At 36.8% G+C, this 14811-nt stretch overlaps 1 protein-coding gene and 1 long non-coding RNA gene across 3 annotated transcripts in view; one reads left to right on the top strand and one right to left on the bottom strand.

Moving 5' to 3' along the window:
• The window catches only part of LOC106871356 (sodium- and chloride-dependent transporter XTRP3), a 200902-nt gene that overhangs the window by 33001 nt on the left and 153090 nt on the right, over positions 1-14811 (top strand). The gene's annotated exons all lie outside the window — the stretch shown is intronic.
• On the bottom strand, positions 5937-8870 carry LOC106876329 (uncharacterized). Its single transcript, XR_001410231.2, has 2 exons — positions 7175-8870; positions 5937-5991 (listed from the first exon to the last, which is right to left on the bottom strand). It is a non-coding gene; the product is annotated as an uncharacterized LOC106876329 (long non-coding RNA).

Here is a 14811-nt window from a genome sequence, read left to right on the forward strand (position 1 = left end):
GTCCTGCACGTACATTGAAGAATTGCTATTCGTTTGTGAAATATCAGATCCACTTGTATTTTGGCCGCCATTACTTCCGACATAGAAGTATACGATAGTGCATTGAAAATAATCATTTTCAATATTGAAAATAAAATACAAAAGAAATGTTAGAATACAAAAAAAAAATTAAATGACTGAATATAATATTTAATAGAGAATAACTTTAGAAATACTAGGTAATTTATATCTTTTATGACATGCCAAAAAATATTTAGATCTGGCTGAATCGTTAGAGCGTCAGAAAAAATGCTTTGCAGTATTTCGTTAGTCTTTTAAAATCTGAGATCAAATCACAACGAGGTCAACATTTCATTTCACACTTCCGAGGTCGATAGGATAAAGTACCAATAAACATTGAGATGTTTGTAATCCACCAGTCGCCTCCGTACCAAATTTCTGGCCTCTTGCTTACGATGGTGTGCTAAAAGATTCATAGGCCGCCTATTAAAAAATGATGCTAGAACTGTGATATCTTGCATGCGTTCATTTTAACTGTGATATCTTGCATGCGTTTATTTTAACCGTGATATCTTGCATGCGTTCATTTTAACTGCTCTTATTAATAACCTCATCGTTTCTTTCCGGGTAAACCGACATCTGACTATTCAAACAAGACTACAAAAGTAACTACTAGCGACTTCTCTTGAAAATGAGCAAAATTGAGCATCGTGGTGTTATCAAGTACCTGAGAAAGAGGTTTTAGTCCCCAACAAGATTCATGCTGACATGAATGCTACATTAGGGAGTGACGCTTCAGCTTCATCAATAATGCAAAAGCAGGCAGCTGAATTTCGGAGGGGAAGGGAGAGTTTTGAAGATGACAAGGTCTGGATAGCCGTCAACTGCCACCACATGTTGATGGATGACAAGCGATTGACTATAAATCAAATAATGTTATTTTCATATCCCGTGAGAGAGTTGAACATACTCTGCACAATGTACTTGGCATGACAAAGGCTTCTACTCTGTGGGTGCCGTGTCTTCTGACACCTGATCAAAACCGCACCAGGCTGATCATATCAGGATGAGTATTGGCTTCATCACTTTGAGCCAGAAACAAAGAAACAATCCGTGCAGGGGAAACACCCTTCCTAACTTACTTCAAAGAACGCCAAGGTCGTTTCATCTGCAGGAAGCCGATGGTCTCTGTTCGGGTACGAAACGCATTATACTCTCCATCAATGGAGAATACTGTGCCAACTTGCTGAAGTTGTTACGAGAGGCTATCAAGACTAAACTCCCAGTAAAACCGACGAAAAGTAACTTGTTTCATCAGGACAATGCTACACCACACAAGTCTTTGGTTTCAATGGTTTAGAACTGCTCGATAACCCTCCCTATTTTCCTGATTTGGCCCCATTTAACTATCATCTGTTAACCAACATGAAAAGGCACTTGACTGGAAACCAGTTTCGCAGTGACGATGACATCATCTCTGCTGTTGATAACTTCTTTTATCAACTGGATGCAAGCTTCTTCATCAATGAAATCGAAGCACTGCAACAGCGATAGAAGGAGTGTGTGGACAACAGGGGAGGTTATGCTGAAAAATAAACCTCATTTAGTCACATACCAGGCTATGGATTTTTCAGCCGACCCTCATTATCTTAGAAACATTATTAATATTATGGAGTGGAAAAAAAAGAAATTCACCAAACGAAAACTCTTTATGTATGTCTTTTTCTAAGACATCTGAGTTAAAATCTCGCCCTGAGCATCACTGATTCAATAATCCATGATGTCCATTCTGTATGAAACTATAATCTTGTGCGAACGGAGCAAATCAATAATATATTTCATATAGAAGACATTGCGTGAAAAAACGTCGATGGAAAATATATTTAGAATTGTTCTGATCCACAGTTAGTTTCAGAGCTATTTGTTAGTAATAAATAACAAATATATTATATACGTTTTTAATTTGATTCCTGCTGAATTTAAAGGGATTTCTGTTGATCATTCTGAACTTAACTATCAGTGAAGCGCTGTCGTTGTCGCCTTCTCTGAATATAGGAAATAAACAATATATTTGATTTTAACTACAATAAGAGTTAAGCATGTAATATTATAAAGAAATTAGTCATAAGAAGAGACGGAATACCGATGATCTTATGAAAAGGACGCTTAAAAAATTCTCTTTCATCCGCTGACAGTTCCTGTCATGACGATATACTACTTCAAATATTAGGAATTAAGTACATCAATGTACTTCTACGATCCTAGTTGTCATTATGATTGTTGGTTTCATAGTTATTGATATATTACCAAATTAGAAAGCAGTGAAAGTCATTTGAACCAAGCTAACTGTATTTGCTTCAAGCGAGACATATAGCACTCTTATGTACATACTTATACTCCATGACACACATTCTGAAACAATGGGTTAAATGTGGGAAATATTCACCTCCACAATCTAGACATCAATTGAAATACTCTAACGCCACTCACGATTCAGTGAAATAATTTGGGCATCTTTCTACATATCAATTTCAGTTTACCGGGATAAATTAGGTGTATCAGATTTATCAATCTATCTATCTATCTATCTATCTATCTATCTATCTATCTATCTATCTATCTATCTATCTATCATCAATGTATCATATATCCGAAAATGGAGCACAATCTAAAGCATAGAGTAATATTTATATGCAGTTTAGTCTATGTCCAGTCATAGAGTAACAAATGGTTTCGCATCCTCAAAGTGTAAGTCTCATGAACGTCTCGCCAGACCCTAAAGCCGGTAGTAGTTGCAGCGGCTTTAGAGCCTGACGAGACATCCATGGACTAAGCCTTTTGTGAATGCGAAACCATTGGTTACTCTATACCGGACGTAGACTTAACTACACACACACACACACACACACACACGCACACACATATATATTAACACACAGGTGTATACATATACACTCACACACATACACACACACACACAGAGAAACATAATACACACGCACGCACCACACACACATGGCTGAATCATACATTTTTTTTATCTATAAAGATATAACATCTATAAGGATTTTTTTAACTATAATGATTTAACAAATTTAAATGAAATACTGATGCGACAAGGTATTAGCGGAAAATAATAACAGTATTTTACGTGGTTAACGTGTCAAAGAATCAGTTTTTTATTCAATTGTAAGACCATTGTCTTTCTGAAGATTTTGATGCCACTAATTCTGGTGGCGTGGAGAGAATATTTCCTGTATTAGAATCATAATGATATTTAAATGCTATTGTTTGCAGATGTCTTCGCCAAGAACACATTCAGGTATTTTATTATCAGAAATCTTCAAGCAACAACCTATATTATTAAACACAATATTGATTCAATCCAAGTTCTGACGTGCTTCACCTTTCAACATTTCCTCACAGTTTCCTCTGCTGGTATTTTGCAATAATGTCTCCGTAACACACGCATAGTAATAATAACGAAAATAGTAGAACAATTTTTTTGCACTACTACTACTACTACTACTACTACTACTACTACTACTACTACTACTACTACTACTGATACTAATACTACTATTACTACTACTACTAATACTACTACTGCTACTGCTACTGCTACTATTACTACTGCTACGACTACCACTACTACTACTACTACTATTACCACCACTACTACTACTACCACCACTACCACTACTACTACTACCACTACCACTACTACTACCACTACTACTACCACTACTACTACTACTACTACTACTACTACTACTACTACTACTACTACTACTACTACTACTACTACTACTACTACCGCTGTTGCTGGCTGCTACTGTTCATTTCCTTCGTTGCGGCATTTGTTCTGGCATTTTACATTTTGAGTTCAAATCCCACTGAGGTCAACTTTGACTTTCATCTTTCCGAAGAGCGATAAAGCTGAGTACCAATGAAGTACTAACCTGGATAGTATCAACTAACCACCTTTCTTGGAAATTGCTGGCAGAATCGTTAGCACACCGGGTAAAATGCATTATGTTTTGAGTTCAAATCCCGCCGAAGTCGATTTTACCTTTCATAATGTCGGGTTCGATAAAATAAATACCCGTTGAGTGCTGGCATCGATGTAGTCAACTTACCTCTTCCCCCAAATTGCAGGCCTGGCACCAAACTTGAAACCGATATTACTCTCTTTCCTAATTATCCTCCAGCAGTAAAGATAAAAATGTTTTCGATCGTAATTTTACACTTTCCTCCAATTTCGCCCAATTCCGAGTACTATTCACATTTTTAATAAATATATCTAATGTCGTTTCATAAGTAAAATAAGTACCAGTTAACCACTGAGGTCGATGTATTATTATTATTATTATTATTATTATTATTATTATTATTATTATTATTATTATTATTATTAATTTCCGAATGATTTGTATGATCTTCTAACCGGGTCTCGACCAGAGACCTAAGGCATGTATATATTAGACGGACTGGGCGGTTGATATTAGCTCAATTGTTTGAGTCCCGTTTTGTTGGTTTCTTGGGGATCTGGTCAAAAGAATTGTCACTACCTTTCTGAATCATTCCCAGGGCACCCACAGCAGGGATTGTTTTAGTTTTTAAGTGGCACATCCTAGATATCTCAATGTCCATATACTTATATTTCGACCGTTTTTCAAATTCTTTTCCTGGGATATTTCGATCAGGAGGCACAATCATCTCAATTAACAGGTATGTTTTTTTTGTCATAGTTCTTTGAAACTCCTCTCTGATCTGTTAGTATTTATTTGAGGCAAGTGAAGGTTAATAAATAATTAAACATAACTGAAAGTTTGGAGAAGGAATGTGGGGAGTGCAATACAACAGAAGAATTCTTAAGTGGGTTGTATATTTGATATTGAGACAACACAGCCATAATCACAGAGGGGATAGATTCAATCAACTATTAGAGAGGAATTCAGTGTGCTTAGCAATATGGTCAGAAGTTATATACATAGTATGTTATATGACATTATGTCACAAATTTTTGTATTATGATACACTTGTGTCAAAACTCTTGCTAAAAAGTTCTAAGAAGTGCAGTTGAGTACAACTGCTGCAGGAACATATTTGTAGAACATTACACCAATACAGTTGCAGCATTTAGTATATCAATGCGAGGAAGAATATGAAACTGATTTGTGCTCGTCCTAGTTAATCTTTTATATCAAAAACTTGGTCAAGACGGCGAGCTGGCAGAATCGTTAGCAGGCCGGCCGAGATGTTTAGCGACATATCGTTCGACTTTACGTTATGATTTCAAATTCCTTTGCAGTCAACTTTGCCTTTTATCCTTTCGAGCTCGATAAAATAAGTACCAGTTGAACACTGGAGTCGATGTAATCAACTGACCCCCCACCCCTATATTGCTGGCCTTGTACCAAATTTTGAAACCAATACTTAAATCTAGGTTATACGAATAAAAATAACGCCATGTTTATAGAAGCAGCAAGTCAATGAGTACATATTGTTCTTGTTCTTGTTGCTTAGAGCTCACAAATCAGTAATTGTCGAGCATACTTATAAGCAAAAGGTTACCATTTCTAAGCATTCGATATTTTATTAAGATATAATAAATCTAAACAAAATTGTCTAGTGCGCACTCGCCTTTTTGGGTGGTGAAATAAGATAAAGTTTCGATTGTTACTTCTAGCAAATTAAATGAACAAATTAGAAGCTCCGCTGCTCCGTTGGATTCTAAATAAATGTACTTAAATGTGAGGATTGTGTTTGTTACATTATGTTATTCTAAGTAATCTACACATTAAGCACTATCTTGACTTAATAGATCTTACGTCAGTAGGTAAGCGAACGAGAGCCGGCATATTCAAAGTGATGGATCTGAATGCTTTGCAGAAATATTGATTAAATGGCAAGTAAACAAAACAAGATGATCATAACAGTAGACACATTTCTTTTATTGCTCAAGCAACCGGTAAGAGATGACATTCTCTGTAAAAAGAAATAGAAAACACACTGACATTATTATTACATGCAATTGCATTGTGGCATAAGTGCTAGTTCACTGGATATAACATTAGAAACTAATATGAGAACAAGAAGTTTTAGAATTGATAAACTTCTAAGATATATTTCCATTATCTTTACATGCATAATCGAATATAATATACCAATACAGTGATAGGATTATGGATATTATTTTAAGTTAAAGACTATACTAAATCTTATGAAGAGTTATCTGTTCACTTAGTAAATCAAAGAATTTAGATTTAACTTTCATTGAAGGCCCGCATAATATCAGTAAAACTAAATCGGTTACTGACGTTTTATTATTGTTGTTGCTGCTACTGCTGCTGTTGCTGATGCAGCTATTGATACGGAGTAGTAACGATTCTGCCAGCTCACTTTAATAATAATAATAATAATAATAATAATAATAAAAATAATAATAATAATAATAATAATAATAATAATAATAATAATAATAATAAATACCCTAATACAGTACCAGGCAGTGGCTCTCATGGTTTCTGATCTTAACTGACTGGAAGTGTTATCATGTACATTGTTTTGTCTTGGCATAAAAGATGGGCTACAGCAAATATTCTACTTAATACCACAGATCTGCTTGCCAGTTGTTAGACCTTAACCAGATGAGCATATCCCTTGGTGGCTGACGATATGTGCATCTCTGATCACGAGCAGAAGTAGTGGGGAGCATCATAGCCAGGTGTTGAGAGGAGTTCTTTGGAGTTTGAGTAAATTCACTTCTAAAAACATGGGTGTTTCGTTTAACAACCTTAAACAACCCTTATTCAGGAACCTTTTGTCCAGGATGGGCTATTCGACTCTAAATTCTAACTGGGCCCTATCTACAAGATCATGCGCTCTTTATCTTCATATGGGAACACCATGCCGCGCACATATGACTATGAACCATGTGCCTGGTATACCTTTTATGAGGCGGGTAGTCATGATGGGTATACTGAGCTACGTATAATTTACGCTAGTGTTACTTTGACAGCATGCACTGCTCTCTCACTAATAATAATAACAATAATAATAATAATAATAATAATAATAATAATAATAATAATAGTTAATCGTCAACAAAAACATACGAGCTCCCAACAGGAGGGAAACCAAACAAAGGTATTTTGGGAGAAGAGCTTACAAAGTCCTGCAGCATTAATGGTATAAAAACGCTTTCAGTTTCCACAGTCGCATAGTCAGATTTTACCTCACCACTTCTGCAATATACCCTTTTACTAAAAAAGTCGCCAGTGCTCAAAACATTTAACCACGTCGATCATACAACTTCCTTCATTACAATCAACAGGCAGTGCACGACTAACCACTTTTCCTAGCTAAGAGAAAATAGTGAAGCATTCGTCACCATAGACTTGGCTGCCTGTCGGTTCTCTCCTACACATGAAAGCAATTATTCTGCATTAGCTACAGGTTGACAATGTGCGGACACATAACGAGTCATGTTGGACTGTTACTTCACACGGCGGCATTTCGGAAGGTTCGGCAGTTAGCATTTCTCTGTGTAGAGATTGATCTAAACAAGCAATGCTTTATTATAGGACTATACGACTTGTCGTAGCTGTTGTTTATCCCTAGACTTTTTTTTCAGAAATGGATACTATTTTAATGCTCTCGTCGATACCCATGGTCGCCTGCAATCTATCGTCGAGATTATACGCAGTAACTCATTATAGACTGCAACAGTCGAATTTCTGTCAAGAATATTGTCCAGCAGGTTGAGTGTACCAAGTGCATTACAAATCCCCAGCTCAATTTGCTCATGACCTAGCTTAAAAGGTGAGCTGTGTATGGGGCAAAACAGGGGAGCACTGCTATTCACCGTTACAGTCGTTTCGAAGGTTCAGCAATCTCTTCTTAAGCATCATTAATAGGGCTTGCAAATCCCTCAGCTTCAATACATATCTATGCGTTATTTATAACGGCTGTAGATACATTTGCCTCAGTATATTCCTATGCGTCGTTAGCCATGGTATACAGAGATCACCATAGAGTGAATTTTGATAACAGACGGATCTTCCAACTTGCGAAATATATTCTTTTCACTAGAAGCAAAAGTGTATGTACTTTAACCAGGTCATTCGTTTTTGGGGGACAGATACGACGCTCTGGTAGTAGTGCCCCACTAAGGCTCAAGAGAACTGCTATTTCTGCTCGATCTTTCAAGAATAGGTTTTGTGAGTTAGACAGGCTACCTGCAGTCACCTAGTACTTTTAGCGAACAATAAGACCAGCGTTGTTCATGTTATCTTTTGTTTTCATTTATCTCCGTTGTTTTTGTTTATAATGTCTCTTATGCTGCTTCTTGATACCTGTACCTGCTTCTGCTGTAAATGGCAATGTGAATCGTTTTTATCTATGCAGTGACGTCAAAACTGTAGCGGTAACAGTTACACTGACAGTGACGTCAATGATCTTGGTTTCTATGGCGGCAACATTAGTGGCTGTTTCCATGACGCTATTGTTGTCTTTTTATATATATGTTGTAGAGTCGTTATTGCTCTTCGAATTATTTGCATTTCTCTCACTCTTACTCCTTCAACCAACAAAATTTATGAATCCATCATAGAAAACCACGTTTTTAAAGATGACATTACGAAGTTTTTGCTTCTGTTGTAACAACAATTGTTTAACACGGAAACGATCTTGTAGTGAGGTTATCATAAAAAGAAATCACAGTTTAGTGCAGTTTAGTTTCTATGTAATATTATCCAGATAAAACGTGTAGATATTTCCTACGGGACAAATAAGACACAAAATGCAAAACTTAAAAGAACACAAGTATCTTTTGATGGTCTGGATGAATGCAGTCAAACTAAAGATATTGATTTCAAATTTTGGCACAGAGCCAGCAATTTCGGGGTGGAAGGTATGTTGATTACATGGGCCTCAGTACTCAACTGGTACTTATTTCACCGAGGCAAAGTGGACCTCGGTGAAATTTGACCAGATAAAGTGAAGACGGATGAAATATCGCTAAACATTCGGCCCGGCGTGCTAACAATTCTGACAGTAGGCCACGTTGTCAAACAAAAATTATTAATAATAATATGACCAACGACACAATTACAACAGTAGCAGCAGGAACAAAAACAATAAAAATGACTATTTTAACAACAACAATACTAGCACAAAGCAATCAATTTTGTGGGAGAAGTTGATTGCATTGACGTAATACTTAACTGGTACTTATTTTATCGACTACGGTATTTATTTTATCATTCAACAGCCACCTTAGAGGAAACCCACTCACTTGAGCTATCCTCGCCACATTCACTCACCTTGCAACAAATCTATAGGGGACAGCCCTTTCCTCTCAACCCGCACTTTCCCTTTTGCGAATAAGCACTATCAGTTGTTGATTACTTCCATTAAATCACTATTAACTAGTTCTCTGGTCTCTGTGAACTTGGCACGCCGGAAAAGGCGTGTTCATTTTCCAGTACCCTGATTCCTGTCTAGGTAGTCTATACACGTCGACCGTACAGATCACAAATCTTTGTTCTGTTAAACCAGCCTGCTTGAATTTTGGATACCATTCAATCTCTGTCGGGTGAACCACGGTAAATTCAGTTTAGATGCGATTTGGATGACCCGATGCTGTTTGTTCATGTTCACATTGGCACATTCGGAAAATCCAGTGAGTTGATGCCAGTGGGTTAGAAATATTTGAACAGGTCTGCTTTGTTTTTGCATCTCTCTCTCTCACTCTCTCTCTCTCTTCCTCTCTTAGCTAGCACCACTTAACCCAAACGTGCTTCCAAAATAGCGTGTCTTTTGTCTCCAACAATAAATAGAAGAACATTTCAAGAAACGCTTCCAGACGCTGAAGAAATATGGTCGCTTCGCTTCGGTAAGAGTGGAGACAGTTCTAATCTGAAGTCATCAACTTTGCTACTGTTCACGTCCAGAATCACCATCATCTTGTCCACGTCCGGGAAGACGGATCGTATCATGATAAGCAGACTTTTCTGAAACACTTCGGTTCACCTCCCATTCCAAGTCGACTAAGAGATGTGCTAGTCTCAAAACCATCTAAAATAGCTGTCATAGGACGTGTGTGGTAAATCTATATCTTGATTATGATCATCAAATCCATAGTGGACTGTGGTCTTCGAGTGGCCCCCACCCGCTGCACCTGTTTGACTCTGAACGACATGCATTTATGCAACCCACTCGTAAAAATGCCCTGCTGATAGTATAGAAAGAAAGAAGAAACGCATGCCATTTGAAAATGGCTTTGCTGTAGACAACTGGGTGTATCAAAATCCACTCTCTGTGTGAGTTTCCTTTGAGAAAACCTGAGGTATCCTGTTCGAGACCATGACTTCCAACATCGTGTGAAGTATTTTCTCCTCTCATTTCCCTATATCTGTCTCTCGGCAGTCTTTCCAATTTCAGATCCTCCCTCCCTAACTCTATATCTCTATGTGTTATGTAAGACAGGAGTTCTTATTTTTCCTGCTTACGAGCACAAAGCTGGAAGTGGGTGCAATTTGTTGTTGTCAAAAGATTTGTGTACTCAGTTGGTATTGATTTTTGCTGTGTTTGACTGCTAGTTCACCTCTCGTGTCTTCGTTGTTTCGTTTGTGTTTGCTTTTCGTTAATGTTAGTGTAGATGGAGGTGTAGTTATTGTGTACTTGTTGTGGACTTAGCATTGTTTGAAGCCGATGTAGAGTTGGTGCTGCTTTGTATTTTGATATTTTCAGTTATTTAGTTTATTTTTGCTTTTGGTGCGCTTCTCCCTCCTCACAATGGATATGGCCGGAAAACTCCGATTTGGACGCCTCAAGAGCATTTTTTCCTGAGTGTGTATGTCCGTGTTTGTGCATGCAGGAGTGGGGAAAATAGGGTCACTGAAAGAGGGAATATTGGGTTGGAATATCTTCCGGATATTATTATTCTTCGATCCCTCTCCCCCGTTGATACTACTGTCAAATTTGCTGTTGATGTTAGTCATATTGATATTTCTGTTTCTAAAGTTTCTGTTGCGGTTATACGTGCTGTTGTTGTTGCTGTTTTGTTGCTATTCTTAATGTATACTTTACAGTGTATATAAAGGTGTCTGTAGTTTTACATAGTAGAAGGTCATGAGCCTGAGAGAATTAATATAGAAACAAATAAAATGGTAAAAGATATTCCTATGGATCAACTAAATTTGTTCACATAGAGAAACTTGATTATACAACATGCGCCACAAGTGGAGGAAAATCGATGAGTACAAGTGCTTGGCCGACCGCTATCAGTTTGTGTCGGTTGCCGTCGAGACGTTAGGTGTTCTAGGAATCCGAACCACCGATTTCCTCCGCAAAATAAGGATAGCTGCCGCCCGCTGGAGAAATGAGCCCCACAAGGTTGGGTGGCTACTGCGGCAAGTGTCGTTGGCCATTCTCCGTGTTTTGGGATATGTGGCTCAACGCCCCACTCCTTCCGACTTCGGCTGCTTTGCCCTATCTTTTCTTTTCATTTTTCTTTTTTTAAAGTGTATGTTAGTAAATAGTCAAATATGAATTTTTAAAAAATCAGAAAAATACAAAAGAAAATATCGGCGTCCGAGGCTTAATAAAAATGAACACAATTACCAAATTAAATTAAATATATGGAAATGTGCTTACAGTGGAAAGTAGGTATTCTCTCAGAACCATTTATTTAGAGATACTAAAATGCAAGTAATCAACAGAAAAAGACAAAAAAGATAAGGGAAAAAAACATTCGGTCTCTATTAAATTAGTAACGAAATGAGAAAAAGATGGTACGGAAAATATTGCAGTATAGCATAAAAGAAACAATTAAAATCTAAGAGTGCCTGAACAAGAGTTTCTAGCCGAATCTTAAAAAGTGATATAAAAGTAATGAACCTTTGAGAAAAAGTAACGTTTTGACCCTTACTTTCGAAACTTGATAAAAATAAAATAAATATCAAATGTCACGCCGAGAGCATCAGCTATAGAAGTAGTTTAGTAAGAAGCATAGATAGAAAAAATAACCACAAACAAAGATGCTCAAGGCAAACGAAAGTGGACAATCATGCGAAGCCATAAAATCTCAAGAAGTAGTCCAGATATAACAAAATGTAAATAATGTAAGAAATGGATGATCGCAAATACCAGTTAAATAGAAGGAAAGAAAACATTGCCAGAGATTTCCCACCCACACACACATTGCATGGATTTCTTTCTCGAAGCCAAGGCGTTTACAGCTGTGCTTGCAATGCAGTGACAGCTCAAAAAATATAAACCGACTGAAAGAAATATTAATATTGAAAATAATGACACTTGTATGGATTTCTGCTGTATGCACGTAAGTCAGCTTTGCGATTAGGGCTAATGTTAATTGAATCTATTCTAGTTACTGAGTGGCAGATTGAAATATAGAGTTCTATACAAGAAAAAGGAAGAAAAACAGGTTTACAAGGTTATCACAAAATAAAGTTTAACCACATAAAAAGATGAAAAAGATGTAAGCATGTAGAGTATTCTTATCATATGAAAAAAAGCTTCATGAAAATGTTATATAAAAACAAAAATATATGTCTACTAACCGAGATCCAGCTAAAAATGAAATGCTAAAGAATAACCGCTATTAGCCATAGATTTTATGGAAGTGGATGATAAATGATAAATCTAGAAACCGTTGCACTAGGAGAGTTAATTTAACGTTGTTATCTCCGTTGAAATGATGGATTATGTCCGAAATGTAGTGTTTCTAATATCTTAAATATAATATATATCTATTGCATACGCAAACGGTATGAGTGTTTCGAATTGCTGAAGGTCTACACAAACATATAGATCTCACATTCAAACATGCACATCTACACATACACGTTGTCAAATACATATGGCGTAGTGGTTAAGAGCGCGGGCTACTAACCCCAAGATTCCGAGTTGTTTCCAGGCACTGACCTGAATAATAATAATAATAATAATAATAATAATAATAATAATAATAATAATAATAATAATAATAATAATAATAAATAACATCGAAAAATACCTTAGGAATGAGAAACCAGGTTCGAAATTTCCCCAAGACAACTGATGAAGGCTGGAGGGTATATCAGCCGAAACGTTGTGTTAACAACAAACAAGATGAGGGAAAATATCTGTCAAATGTAAATAATGTAAAATAATTATCAGGAGTGCTTGCAGTTTCTCATTTTAAAGAGTAGGGATGCATTATAAACGTTGTTTCTATTATTATTTGTAACAGTTGTTATTAGGCAGCGAGGTGGCAGAGTAGTCAGGACGCCGGACAAAATGTAGCATTCTCGAATATTTCAGGCCTTGTGTCTATAGTAGAAAGAATTACTTTCATTAGGGAGGCGATCTGACAGAACTCTTATCGAGTCGGACAAAATACATAGTAGCGTTTCTTCCGGCTCTTTACGCTGTGATTTCAAAAACCGTTGAGGTCATATTTGACTTCATCCTTTCGGTGTCGTTAAAATAAGGATCAGTTGAACTCCTTTCCCCTAAAATTGCTGACCTTGTGTCGAATTTATGAAAATTATTACTCAGGTGGTGAACTTGCAGAATCATTTGAACAAGGAAAAATATGGTTTATAGCATTCATTCCGACTCTTTACGTTCTGAGTTCAAATACCAGTTATATCAACTTTGTCTTACATATGCTTGGGGGTCGATAAAATAAAGTATCAGTTGTGTAGTGGGGTCGATGTATTCAACTAAACCCTACCCAAAAATTGCTGGTCATGTGCCTAAAGGAAAATAGTTACTTTTATTTTGAATTTATGAATATGAAACCTTTCAATATTATAAATATAAACCCTTTCGCCCACACGATTTCGATTATTGCTTGATATGAAACATGTTGAAACACGTTAAGAAGTCCTAGAGTATATATAATTTCCCGCACGCAAGCAAATGTGAGTGTGCGCGTGTATGATAGTCGGCATGAACTACATATATGTGTTTCTGGGTGCAAGTGTGTGTGTGTGTGTGTAATTATGTGCGTGTGTTTGTGATTTAATATGAAAATTGTATGCGTAGATGTATGTGTATGTGTCTGTGAGAGAGAGAGAGAAAGAAAGAAAGAAAGAAAGAAAATAACTATGTATGCCTATAGGTATATATGCATCTGATTAGAGTTTCGTAAAACAGAATATGCTGTCAATGAAGTAAAAAGGTAGTCCAAACTTATTGCAATGGGAGCTTTTTGCAAAAGATGATCCTATGGCAAATTGATGAGGAACGTTGTCAGGAACAGTATTACATTTTGCGTAGCTCGCAACATCTCTGAAATTGCAGACTACTGCTTATGGGTTTAAAACATAAAACTCAACAAGGATGACAATATCAGCAGAGAGGGAGAGAGAGAGAGAGAGAGAGAGAGAGAGAGAGAGAGAGAGTGAGAGAGAGAGAGAGAGAGAGAGAGAGAGAGAGGAGAGGAGATGGAGAGAGAGAGAGAGTGGGGGATATGGAGAGAGAGAGAAGGAGAGGAAGAGATGGAGAGAGAGAGAGTTGAAAAATAAATTAAGCGTTCACTTTATAGCATTTAGCTTCGTCTCCGTATAAGGTAACATGTCGATGCAGATGTTGAATCTGTTCCCGGCTTTCTCAAAATCGATTTCATTGATCCCTGTGTCCACTAGTACTTCTTTTATCGACCCAAACTGATGAAAGGCAAAGTCGATCCTGTTGTACTTAAACTCTTCACCTAAATTTGAAAAAGAAATTACCCTAATCATTTTGCTCGGTGCGGTAGAAAAATCTACCAGTTTACCGTCTTAATGTATGTGT

This window comes from Octopus bimaculoides, chromosome 1 (genome assembly GCF_046866305.1).
Source record: "Octopus bimaculoides isolate indiv1 chromosome 1, ASM4686630v1, whole genome shotgun sequence".
NCBI classification, from domain to species: Eukaryota; Metazoa; Mollusca; class Cephalopoda; order Octopoda; family Octopodidae; genus Octopus; species Octopus bimaculoides.